Source organism: Sceloporus occidentalis, unplaced genomic scaffold (assembly GCF_023333645.1).
Source record: "Sceloporus occidentalis isolate IW3139 unplaced genomic scaffold, rSceOcc1.0.p SCAF_177, whole genome shotgun sequence".
In the NCBI taxonomy this organism is placed as follows: domain Eukaryota; kingdom Metazoa; phylum Chordata; class Lepidosauria; order Squamata; family Phrynosomatidae; genus Sceloporus; species Sceloporus occidentalis.
Genome location: NW_028317157.1, coordinates 685,579 through 698,317, shown reverse-complemented (window position 1 = coordinate 698,317; position 12,739 = coordinate 685,579). Strand labels below are relative to the sequence as shown.

The 12,739-nt window shown below is 47.3% G+C and overlaps 1 pseudogene; it reads right to left on the bottom strand.

Annotated features, from left to right (window-relative positions):
• Positions 1 to 2,146, bottom strand: part of LOC149278882 (uncharacterized) — a 6,242-nt pseudogene extending 4,096 nt beyond the window's left edge.
• Between the last annotated feature and the right edge of the window lie 10,593 nt (positions 2,147 to 12,739).

The following is a 12,739-nucleotide window of genomic DNA, read 5'->3' as shown; positions in this document are numbered from 1 at the left end:
GCAGAGAGAAGTAAGTGGATAGACAGATGGCAGAGAGAGAGGTAAGTGGATAGACAGATGACAGAGACAGAGGTAAGTATATAGATAGCTAGACAGCAGAGAGAGAGGTAAGTGGATATATAGATGGATGGATGGGTGGATGGATAGATAGATAGATAGATAGATAGATAGATAGATAGCAGAGAGAGGTAAGTGGATAGAAGATAGATAGATAGATAGATAGATAGATAGATAGATAGATAGATAGATAGATAGCAGAGAGAGGTAAGTGTATAGATCGATGGCAGAGAGAGAGGTAAGTGTATAGATAGCTAGATGGCGGAAGGAGAGGTAAGTGGACAGATGGCAGAAAGTGAGAGTTAAATGGAAGGATAAATCGACAGACAGACAAATAGATAAACATACATGGATAGATGGGGGATCGAGGCATGGATGGATAGATAGATAGATAGATGATAGATGGATAGACAGCAAAGAGAGGTAAGTGGATAGATAGACAGCAGACAGAGAGAGAGGTAAGTGGATAGACAGATGGCAGAGAGGTAAGTGGATAGATAGATCGCAGAGAGAGAGAGAGGCAAATGAAAAGATACATAGATAGATAGATAGATAGAAAGATGGCAGAGAGAGAGAGAGTTAAGTGGATAGATAGCTGGCAGAGAGAGAGAAGTGGATAGATAGATGGTAGAGAGAGAGAGGTAAGTGTATAGATAGAAGATAGATAGATAGATAGATAGATAGATAGATACATAGATAGATAGATAGACAGACAGACATATAGATATATAGATAGCAGAGGTAAGTTCATAGACAGATGGCAGAGAGAGAGAGGTAAGTGTATAGATAGATGGATGGCAGAGAGAGTGGTAAGTGGATAGAGAGATGATAGATAGATATATAGACAGATACATAGATAGCAGAGAGAGGTAAGTGGATCCAGATGGCAGAGAAAGAGAGAGGTAAATACATAGATAGCTACATGGCAGAGAGAGAGGTAAGTGGATATATAAATGGCAGATAGAGAAGTCAGTGGATAGATAGATAGATAGATAGATAGATAGATAGATAGATAGATAGATAGCAGAGAGAGGTAAGTGGATAGATAGATGATAGATAGACAGAAAGATAGATAGATAGCAGAGAGGTAAGTGGATAGAGATGGCAGAGAAAGAGAGAGGTAAATAGATAGATAGCTACATGGTAGAGAGAGAGGTAAGTGGATATATAAATGGCAGATAGAGAAGTCAGTGGATAGATAGATAGATAGATAGATAGATAGATAGATAGCAGAGAGAGGTAAGTGGATAGACTGATGGCAGAGACAGAGGTAAGTATATAGATAGCTAGACAGCAGAGAGAGAGGTAACTGGATAGATAGATGGATGGGTGGATGGATAGATAGAAGATAGATAGATAGATAGATAGATAGATAGATAGATAGATAGATAGCAGAGAGAGGTAAGTGGATAGACAGATGACAGAGACAGAGGTAAGTATATAGATAGCTAGACAGCAGAGAGAGAGGTAAGTGGATATATAGATGGATGGGTGGATGTATAGATAGATAGATAGCAGAGAGAGGTAAGTGGATAGATAGAAGATAGATAGATAGATAGATAGATAGATAGATAGATAGATAGCAGAGAGAGGTAAGTGGATAGACAGATGACAGAGACAGAGGTAAGTATATAGATAGCTAGACAGCAGAGAGAGAGGTTAGTGGATATATAGATGGATGGATGGATGGATAGATAGATAGATAGATAGATAGATAGATAGATACATAGATAGATAGATAGCAGAGAGAGGTAAGTGGATACACAGATGACAGAGACAGAGGTAAGTATATAGATAGCTAGACAGCAGAGAGAGAGGTAAGTGGATATATAGATGGATGGGTGGATGGATAGATAGATAGATAGATAGATAGATAGATAGATAGCAGAGAGAGGTAAGTGGATAGAAGATAGATAGATAGATAGATAGATAGATAGATAGATAGATAGCAGAGAGAGGTAAGTGGATAGACAGATGACAGAGACAGAGGTAAGTATATAGATAGCTAGACAGCAGAGAGAGAGGTAAGTGGATATATAGATGGATGGGTGGATGGATAGATAGATAGATAGATAGATAGATAGATAGATAGCAGAGAGAGGTAAGTGGATAGATAGAAGATAGATAGATAGATAGATAGATAGATAGATAGATAGATAGATAGCAGAGAGAGGTAAGTGGATAGACAGATGGCAGAGAGAGAGGTAAGTGGATAGACAGATGACAGAGACAGAGGTACGTATATAGATAGCTAGACAGCAGAGAGAGAGGTAAGTGGATATATAGATGGATGGGTGGATGGATAGATAGATAGATAGATAGATAGCAGAGAGAGGTAAGTGGATAGATAGAAGATAGATAGATAGATAGATAGATAGATAGATAGATAGATAGCAGAGAGAGGTAAGTGGATAGACAGATGACAGAGACAGAGGTAAGTATATAGATAGCTAGACAGCAGAGAGAGAGGTAAGTGGATATATAGATGGATGGGTGGATGGATAGATAGATAGATAGATAGATAGATAGATAGATAGATAGATAGCAGAGAGAGGTAAGTGGATAGATAGAAGATAGATAGATAGATAGATAGATAGATAGATAGATAGATAGATAGCAGAGAGAGGTAAGTGGATAGACAGATGGCAGAGAGAGAGGTAAGTGGATACACAGATGACAGAGACAGAGGTACGTATATAGATAGCTAGACAGCAGAGAGAGAGGTAAGTGGATATATAGATGGATGGATGGGTGGATGGATAGATAGATAGATAGATAGATAGATAGATAGATAGATAGATAGCAGAGAGAGGTAAGTGGATAGAAGATAGATAGATAGATAGATAGATAGATAGATAGATAGATAGATAGATAGCAGAGAGAGGTAAGTGTATAGATCGATGGCAGAGAGAGAGGTAAGTGTATAGATAGCTAGATGGCGGAAGGAGAGGTAAGTGGACAGATGGCAGAAAGTGAGAGTTAAATGGAAGGATAAATCGACAGACAGACAAATAGATAAACATAGATGGATAGATGGGGGATCGAGGCATGGATGGATAGATAGATAGATAGATAGATAGATAGATAGATAGATGATAGATGGATAGACAGCAAAGAGAGGTAAGTGGATAGATAGACAGCAGACAGAGAGAGAGGTAAGTGGATAGACAGATGGCAGAGAGGTAAGTGGATAGATAGATCGCAGAGAGAGAGAGAGGCAAATGAAAAGATACATAGATAGATAGATAGATAGATAGATAGATAGATAGATAGATAGACAGATAGATAGATGGCAGAGAGAGAGAGAGTTAAGTGGATAGATAGCTGGCAGAGAGAGAGAAGTGGATAGATAGATGGTAGAGAGAGAGAGGTAAGTGTATAGATAGAAGATAGATAGATAGATAGATAGATAGATAGATAGATAGACAGACATATAGATATATAGATAGCAGAAGTAAGTTCATAGACAGATGGCAGAGAGAGAGAGGTAAGTGTATAGATAGATGGATGGCAGAGAGAGTGGTAAGTGGCTAGAGAGATGATAGATAGATAGATATATAGACAGATACATAGATAGCAGAGAGAGGTAAGTGGATCCAGATGGCAGAGAAAGAGAGAGGTAAATACATAGATAGCTACATGGCAGAGAGAGAGGTAAGTGGATATATAAATGGCAGATAGAGAAGTCAGTGGATAGACAGATAGATAGATAGATAGATAGATAGATAGATAGATAGATAGCAGAGAGAGGTAAGTGGATAGATAGATGATAGATAGACAGAAAGATAGATAGATAGCAGAGAGGTAAGTGGATAGAGATGGCAGAGAAAGAGAGAGGTAAATAGATAGATAGCTACATGGTAGAGAGAGAGGTAAGTGGATATATAAATGGCAGATAGAGAAGTCAGTGGATAGATAGATAGATAGATAGATAGATAGATAGATAGATAGATAGCAGAGAGAGGTAAGTGGATAGACTGATGGCAGAGACAGAGGTAAGTATATAGATAGCTAGACAGCAGAGAGAGAGGTAACTGGATAGATAGATGGATGGGTGGATGGATAGATAGATAGATAGACAGACAGACAGATAGATAGATAGATAGATAGATAGATAGATAGATAGATAGATAGATGATAGATAGATGGATAGACAGCAAAGAGAGGTAAGTGGATAGATAGATGGCAGACAGGGAGAGAGGTAAGTGGATAGACAGATGGCAGAGAGAGAGAGAGAGGTAAGTGTATAAACGGTAGACAGAGAGGTAAGTGGATAGATAGATGGCAGAGAGAGAGGTAAGTGGATAGATAGATGGCAGAGAGAGAGGTAAGTGGATAGATAGATGGCAGAGAGAGAGGTAAGTGGATAGATAGATGGCAGAGAGAGAGGTAAGTGGATAGATAGATGGCAGAGAGAGAGGTAAGTGGATAGATAGAAGGCAGAGAGAGGTAAGTGGATAGATAGATAGATAGATAGATAGATAGATAGATAGATAGATAGATAGCAGAGAGGTAAGTGGATAGAGATGGCAGAGAAAGAAAGAGGTAAATACATAGATAGGTACATGATAGGAGAGGTAAGTGGATAGATAGATGGCAGACAGATAGAGAGGTAAGTGGATAGATAGATAGATAGATAGATAGATAGATAGATAGATAGATAGCAGAGAGAGATAAATAGATAGACAGATGGCAGATAGAGAGAGGGAAGTGTATAGATAGATGTCAGAGAGAGAGGTAAGTGGATAGATAGATGGCAGAGAGAGAGGTAAGTGGATAGAAGATAGATAGATAGATAGATAGATAGATAGATAGATAGATGATAGATAGATAGCAGAGAGAGGTAAGTGGATACAAATGGCAGAGAAAGAGAGAGGTAAATACATAGATAGCTACATGGCAGAGAGAGAGGTAAGTGGATAGATAGATAGATAGATAGATAGATAGATAGATAGATAGATAGATAGCAGAGAGAGGTAAGTGGATAGACAGATGGCAGATACAGAGGTAAATTTATAGATAGATAGATAGACAGATAGATAGATAGATAGATAGATAGACAGACATATAGATATATAGATAGCAGAGGTAAGTGGATAGACAGATGGCAGAGAGAGAGAGGTAAGTGTATAGATAGATCGATGGCAGAGAGAGGGGTAAGTGGATAGATAGATGATAGATAGATAGATAGATGGATGGGTGGATAGATAGATAGATAGATAGATAGATAGATAGATAGATAGATAGCAGAGAGAGGTAAGTGGATAGACAGATGGCAGAGACCGAGGTAAGTATATAGATAGCTAGACAGCAGAGAGAGAGGTAAGTGGATAGATAGATGGATGGGTGGATGGATGGATAGATAGATAGATAGATAGATAGATAGATAGATAGATAGATAGATAGATAGCAGAGAGAGGTAAGTGTATAGATAGATGGCAGAGAGAGAGGTAAGTTTACAGATAGCTAGATGGCGGAAGGAGAGGTTAGTGGACAGATGGCAGAAAGTGAGATGGACAGGTTACTCACCTGTAACGGTGTTTCTTCGAGTGGTCATCTGCGAATTCATACAAATGGGTTTTACTGCGCCTGCGCAGTGCTGTTCGGAAACTTCTAGAATCACTGAGCAAAGTACACTTTGCAACACTTAGAAACTTTTTGGCGGTAACCCCGCCCCCCTCCTATAAAGCCCCGGTTCCCGCTCTTTTCCCCAGTTCCAAATTTTTCCGCTAAGTAGGCGATGTAAGACAGAGCCAATGTGAGCAGGACACCGAGGGGAGGATGGGCGGGATTTGTATGAATTTGCAGATGACCACTCGAAGAAACACCGTTACAGGTGAGTAACCTGTCCTTCTTCTTCGTGGTCTCTGCGAATCACACAAATGGGTTTAGACTGACAAGCTTAGGTACAAGGAGGAGGGAGTGTCCTGAGACCAGAGCATAAGATAAACCAAAGGTGTATTTATTGCAACAATAAAAAACTTTTGAACCAAAAAACAGGAGTCAGTCTTTATCAGTGTATAAACCTCAATAAGCAATAATATTGCAAGACCTGAGGAGAAGATATAAGGTCATGTACGACCCAACCAATTCATCATGTACAAACAGGCAACATATTACAGAACCTGACAGGGAACGCAAGGTCATGCGAGACCAATCCCAACACATACAACAGGATGGAAAAAGTGTATGTATTATATTACACTATAACGAACCACCTCAGAAAGACAATCAATGCAACCCTGAGACCAGCACAGCCCTCCCAAAGGCTGCATCCCTTTTGGCCCTGGTGTCCAACCTATAATGCTTTATAAACGTCAATGGTTGGGACCAGACAGCAGCCTTGCAAATCTCCCCCAAGGGGATGCCCGCAAGGAAAGCAGAAGACGCCGCAACCGCCCTAGTCGCATGCGAGCGTATTCTGGTAGGTGCCGGTCTGCCTGATAGTTCATAACAGAGATGGATGGTGTTTGCCACCCATTTGGACAGTCTTTGGGCTGACACCGGTAGCCCCTTCTTCGGTTCCGAGTAACATTGAAAGAGTCTTTCGGAACGGCTCGAAACCGAAGTTCTGTCAAGATAGAACGCCAAAGCCCTGCGAACGTCTAACATATGTAAGCTACGTTCCTCAGCAGTGGATGGGTTCAGGGCTAGGGAAGGCAAAACAATGTCCTGACACATATGAAAAAATGACACTACCTTAGGAAGGAAGGTAATGTCGGTCCGAAGAACCACCTTGTCCTTATGGAACCGAAGGAAGGGTTCATCCCTCTGTAAAGCACACAGTTCACCTGCCCGGCGGGCAGAAGTTATGGCCACAAGGAAGGCTGTTTTCCAAGTGAGTAGCCTTAAGTCTGTTGTGGCCAAGGGTTCAAAGGGTTCAGACTGGAGGGCGGGCAGTACAACGTCCAGGCTCCATGCGGGTGTCGGGGGAGAAACCTGTGGGTGGAGATTGTTACACCCTTTCAGAAAGTTCTTAACAAGGGGTTCCCTGAAAAAGGAAGGCAAGCCATCATATTGAAAAAAGGAACAAATGGCAGACAAATAACATTTCACAGACGTGAGACACAAGCCCGCGTCTACTAACGTAACCTGGTTTGGGGAAAGGTGCTTGTCATCAAGGAAACGCAGGAACCTTCTCCACTTGGAGGCGTAGGATTTCTGCGTCGCCGGTTTCTGTGCAGCCTGGATCACCGTCCGTACCGACTGCGGGAGCGAAGTCAATAGAGTCTCCATGCCACCATCGGGAGCGAGTCGATGTCTGGGTGTCGGACTCTCCCGCCCTGGACAGTAAGAAGGTCCGGTCGCGGTTCTAGCCGGAGAAACTCGTCGTTGGAGAGATGGAGCAACAACGGGAACCACGGCTGCCTCGGCCACCACGGCGTGATGAGGATCACGTCGACGTGGTCCTGCAACATCTTGGAAACCACTCTGGTGATCAGTGGGAACGGGGGGAAAGCGTAGATCATTTCCCCGGACTAATCGAGAGCGAACGCGTCTCCGAGGGATCTCTCGTGTCGCATTCGGGAACAGAACTGGGGACAATGGCTGTTGGAGGCCGTTGCGAAGAGGTCGATCAGGGGATTGCCCCACTGACAAAATAGGTCGCAGACAGTCTCCGGATGGAGTCTCCACTCGTGGCAGGTCGAGACGGTCCTGCTGAGGCGGTCCGCCAAGGTGTTTTCGTCTCCCGGCAGGTGAATTGCTTGGAGAAGGATGCCCCTCGGGATACACCAATTCCAGATTCTCAACGTGATGTCCAGGAGAGTCGTTGACTTGGTGCCTCCCTGCTTGTTGAGATAGTACATCACAGTTGTGTTGTCTGTCCTGATAAGGACCACCTTGTCTGTGATGCTGGATTCGAAGGCCCTGAGAGCTTTCTCCACGGCCAGCATTTCCAATGCATTGATGTGAAAGGTAGTCTCTAGACGGGACCACCTCTCTCTTACACAAAGGTCCAAGAGGTGAGCGCCCCAGCCCTCCATCGACGCATCCGTCTTTAAAGTCAACTGTGGCTGAGGTTGGGTGAAGGGCATGCCGCCGCAGACGTTGTGGGAGTCCAACCACCACAGTAGGGAAGCGGCTACGGGTCTCGGTACGGTGAGCCATGTGTGTGGAGGGTCCGACATGGGGTCGAAGACCGACAGGAACCACGACTGCAGGGGCCTCAGACGCAACCTTGCCCATGGAGTGACAAACGTAGTAGAAGCCATGTGTCCCAGGGCTACCTGGACGTCCCTGGCCCTCACTCTCCTTTGGGCCCGAACGGCTTGTACCGCGACTGTCAAAGCTTGAAAGCGGTCCCAAGGAAGATATGCGGTGCAAGTGACGGAGTCGAGGATGGAGCCTATGAACCGGACCTGCCTGGTTGGGACCAGGTGGGACTTTTCCAGGTTGACGACCAGTCCCAAGTCCGCCAGAAGGTCCAGTGTGAAGCTGATGGCGTCCTGAAGCTCTTCCTGCGAGGGGGCTGCCAACAGCCAGTCGTCCAGGTATGGAAAGACTCTGTAGCCTCTTTGGTGAAGATAGGCGACCACCGGGGCCATGCACTTCGTGAAGACCCTCGGAGCCGTGGCCAGTCCGAACGGAAGGACGTTGTATTGGTACGCAGCGGAGCCGATGGCGAAGGCGAGAAATCTTCGGTGGGACTCCCGAATTTCCACATGGAAGTAAGCGTCTTTCAAGTCCACCGTTGCAAACCAAAGGTCCTGGTGAAGCAAAGGCATAATAGAAGCTAGAGTCACCATACGGAAGCGTCGGTACCGCAGAAAGGAATTGAGTCCCCTTAAGTCCAGAATGGGTCTAGTTCCACCATCTGATTTAGGTACCGTGAAGTACCTGGAAAAGAAGGCCTTGGACAGCAGTTCTGGTGGCAAAGGAGATATGGCCCCTTTTTGAAGGAGAGAGCGCACTTCGTCGAGAAGGGTGTCCGAGGGGGAAGTGGTAAGAAACGCTCCGGTGGGAGGGAGGTCTTCGAACTCGAGGGTATAGCCCCTTCGGACGATGGTTAGGACCCAAGAGTCGGAAGTGATCGAGGCCCACACGGTGACATAGGGCCTGAGGATGTTCAAAAAATACGGGCAAGGCAAGACAAAGTGCGCGAGGGGACTTCATGCCCTCTTTTTAGGCTGGTCAGCATCTTGCCTTCGGGCCTTGCGATATTTAGGAGGGTAAGGCCGACAACCAGAGGAGGAAGAGGACTGGGACGGGTACCTCTGCCGCTGGGAGCCCTGTTGATTGAACTGGCGGTCTTGATAGAATGATCTCTGGGACTGACCTTGTTGGTGGTGCCAGGGGCGGAGCCGCTTTCGGAACGGAGCAGAGTCTGGAGCCGACATGCCGTGCTTCCTAGCTGCCGCCTTCATTCTAAACTTCCTGTTTAGCTTGTCGTCAGTGTCGGTATGAAAGAGACCCGAGTCGTCAATGGGCATTTCCTCGATCGCGGACCAAACACCCTGATTAAGGTCCGATCCGCGGAGCCAGGCATGACGTCGCAGGGCGATGGAGGCTGCCATGGCTCTGCCGGTGCACTCTGTCATGTTCCTGGAAGCTGTAATTAGCCAGCTTCCGATCGAGTGTGCCTCATCCCTGATCTCCGCCAAGGTGCGTTGAGCCTCATCAGGGACATCTGGAATGATAGGGGAGATTCCCTCCATGAGGGTCTGTACATAAGCCCCCATACAGGCGGTATAATTCACCGCCTTGACAGTCAACGCCGAAGCCGTGTATGCCTTCCTCGCGAGGGCATCTACCTTTTTGGCCTCCTTGTCCAACGGGAGTGAAGACTGACGTTGGGAAGAGATGCGTTGGGCTCCTTCAACAATAGCGGAGTTGAGGCGAGGGTGGGAAGCCAGCCAGGGGGCATTGGGGGATGACATCCTATAGAGGTACTCTATCTTGCGAGGCGGTCCCAGGAGAGAAGCAGGAGCATCCCAAGAGCGTTTGACAAGAGACTCCAAGGATGGCAAAAACGGTATCGACGGCGGGGTTTGCACTCGGCCTTGCACCCGACGCTCGATTGGATCCCTGGCCGCTTCCTCGGGATAGGCCAGCTCGATGTCCAGGGCGCGGGACATTTTAATAACGTGTTCGGCAAAGGAGCGCACGTCATCGGTCGGCGAAGCGGGATCAGGTTGATGGAGGCTCAAGGAGATGTCATCAGCCCCGTCGCCATCATCCGAAGGAACTTCGGGTTCAGGAGGAAAATCAGGCTCCGAATCGGAAGGGATGGTATGCACCACCGTCTCTGATCTGGGATGAGTAGAAGCACGGCGCGGAGGAGAGCGAGGGCGCACTGAGGTGCAAGATGCCTTGTCTTCACGACCCCGAAGGTCTCTAGACGGGAACTTCAGCATAGCCACGTCCCTGGGAACAGCCATGTAAAATCTGTCAGACTCCGAGTCGTAGAAGTGTTCGTCAGGATCGAGGTCCCTCCCTGGCGAGGGAGTCGGAGATCTTCTTCTGTGGGGACGGGCCTCCTCCTCATCAGAGTAAACATCGAAAGCGGTAGCTGACGTTGATGGTTCAGCGACTGGGGGATGGCGCACCACAGCAGTGGGGATATCCCCAGCGACGGACTTCTTGTGTGGGGAGCGTCCCCTAGTGCTTCGTCGGTCAGAGGACGCCGGCCGGTGGTCCTTAGATCGCGGAGATCGGGATCGAGAGCGTGGGCGGCCCCGGGCGTCCTCCTTGTCGGTCCCGCCCTCGGAGCGGGGCTTAGGATGGCCCCGGGTGTCTTCCTTGCCGGTCCCGACCTCGAAGCGGGGTTTGGGATGGTCCCGGGACTTAGTCTTCTTCGGAGCTGAGACCTCCGGAGTAGAACTGATCGTGGACGAAGTTCTCTTCTTGGAGGAAACCGAGCCCCGCGGAGCGTCAGGAGGGAAGAACGGGATCAGGCTATCAGTGACCCTTGTACCCGTCTTGGCTTGGACGCCGGTATCGGGAGTCGCAGTGGACGGGCCCAAGCCGCTCGCCTTGGTGGTCGAAGAGCGCTCCTTAGGCAATTTGCCCTCCTTGGCGGGTTTGTCACCGCCCTTGAGCCTGTCGGGGCTCGCATCCAGAGAAGCGGCCGCTCTGTGGGACTTATGGCTAGTGGTCGCCCGCTTAGAAGACGTCGCCTCCTCTTGGGCAGACCTTTCCGGATGATGGGCAGACTTGGAGGGAGCCCTGGACTTAGAGGCGCTCCGGGCCCCCGAGGGGGCATGCTCGGACCTCCCGGTCTCCTGGGCGGGCAGGGCTGGTGGAGCGCTAGCCGGACTGGCCTGAGCAGGAGGCGGGGGAGCCGCGGTGGATGCAGAGGGAGCAGACGAAGGACGGGGGTCCCCCTCCCGGATCTTACCTTGGGCAATAGCGGAGGTCAGGCGGGACTCCCGATTTTTCCTGGCCTGGGAGGACATGGACTTACATAACTGGCAAGCCTTGGCATCATGATCTCTCCCTAAGCAAAGAAGGCAGGACGAATGAGGGTCTTGGACAGGGACTTTACCCCCACAGACGTCACACTTCTTGAAGGGTGGCGACATATCCGAAGACGACGAGCCAAAAACAGAGTCCAAATGCGTAGTCGACAGTCCGATTGGTCAAGTAGGGGGGGAAATCCAAAAAGACAAAGTCCAAGACAGTCCGAGTCAAAAACCAAGCAGTGATTCCGAAAAAGCTACGAGAGCGAAGTTCCAAACAACAGCCAAGCGCGGCGGAACAATGGAACTGGGGAAAAGAGCGGGAACCGGGGCTTTATAGGAGGGGGGCGGGGTTACCGCCAAAAAGTTTCTAAGTGTTGCAAAGTGTACTTTGCCCAGTGATTCTAGAAGTTTCCGAACAGCACTGCGCAGGTGCAGTAAAACCCATTTGTATGATTCGCAGAGACCACGAAGAAGAAGGACATTGAGAAACTGGAGCCAAGTGTTCAAAGGAGGGTGACTAAAATGGTGAAGGGTCTGGAAGCCATGAAGCCCTATGAGAAGAGACTCAGGGAGCTGGGGATGTTTAGCCTGGAGAAAAGAAAGTTAAGAGGTGACATGATAGCCCTGTTTAAATACTTGAACGGATGCCACATTGAGGATGGAGCAAGCTTGTGCTCTTCTGAATGGAATAGAACAAAATGGAACAATGGATTCAAGTGAGAAGAAAAGGGATGCCACCAAAATGGTGGAAGGGCTATAGAATCATAGAGTTGGAAGGGACCCCAAGGGCCATCCAGTCCAACCCTATTCTGCCATGCAGGAAATCTCAATCAAAACATCCCTGATAGATGGCCGTCCATCCTCTGTTTAAAGACCTCCAAGGAGGAAGACTCCACCAAAATCTCCATTGAGGAACTGTGTTCCACTGTCGAACAGCCCTTACTCTCAGGAAGTTCTTCCTAATGTTGAGGTGGAATCTCTTTTTCTGTAATGCATCTATTGTTCCGCGTTCTAGTCTCTGGAGCAGCAGAAAACAAGCTTGCTCCCTCCTCAATATGGCATCCCTTCAAATATTTAAACAGGGCTATCATATCACCTCTTAACCTTTTCTTCTCCAGGCTAAACATCTCCAGCTCCCTAAACCTTTCCTCATAGGGCTTCATGGTTTCCAGGCACTTCACCATCTTAGTTGCCCTCCTTTGGACACACAGCTCCAGTTTCTCCACATCCTTTTTTAATTGTTTTGCCCAGAACTGGACACAATATTCCAGGTGGGTCCT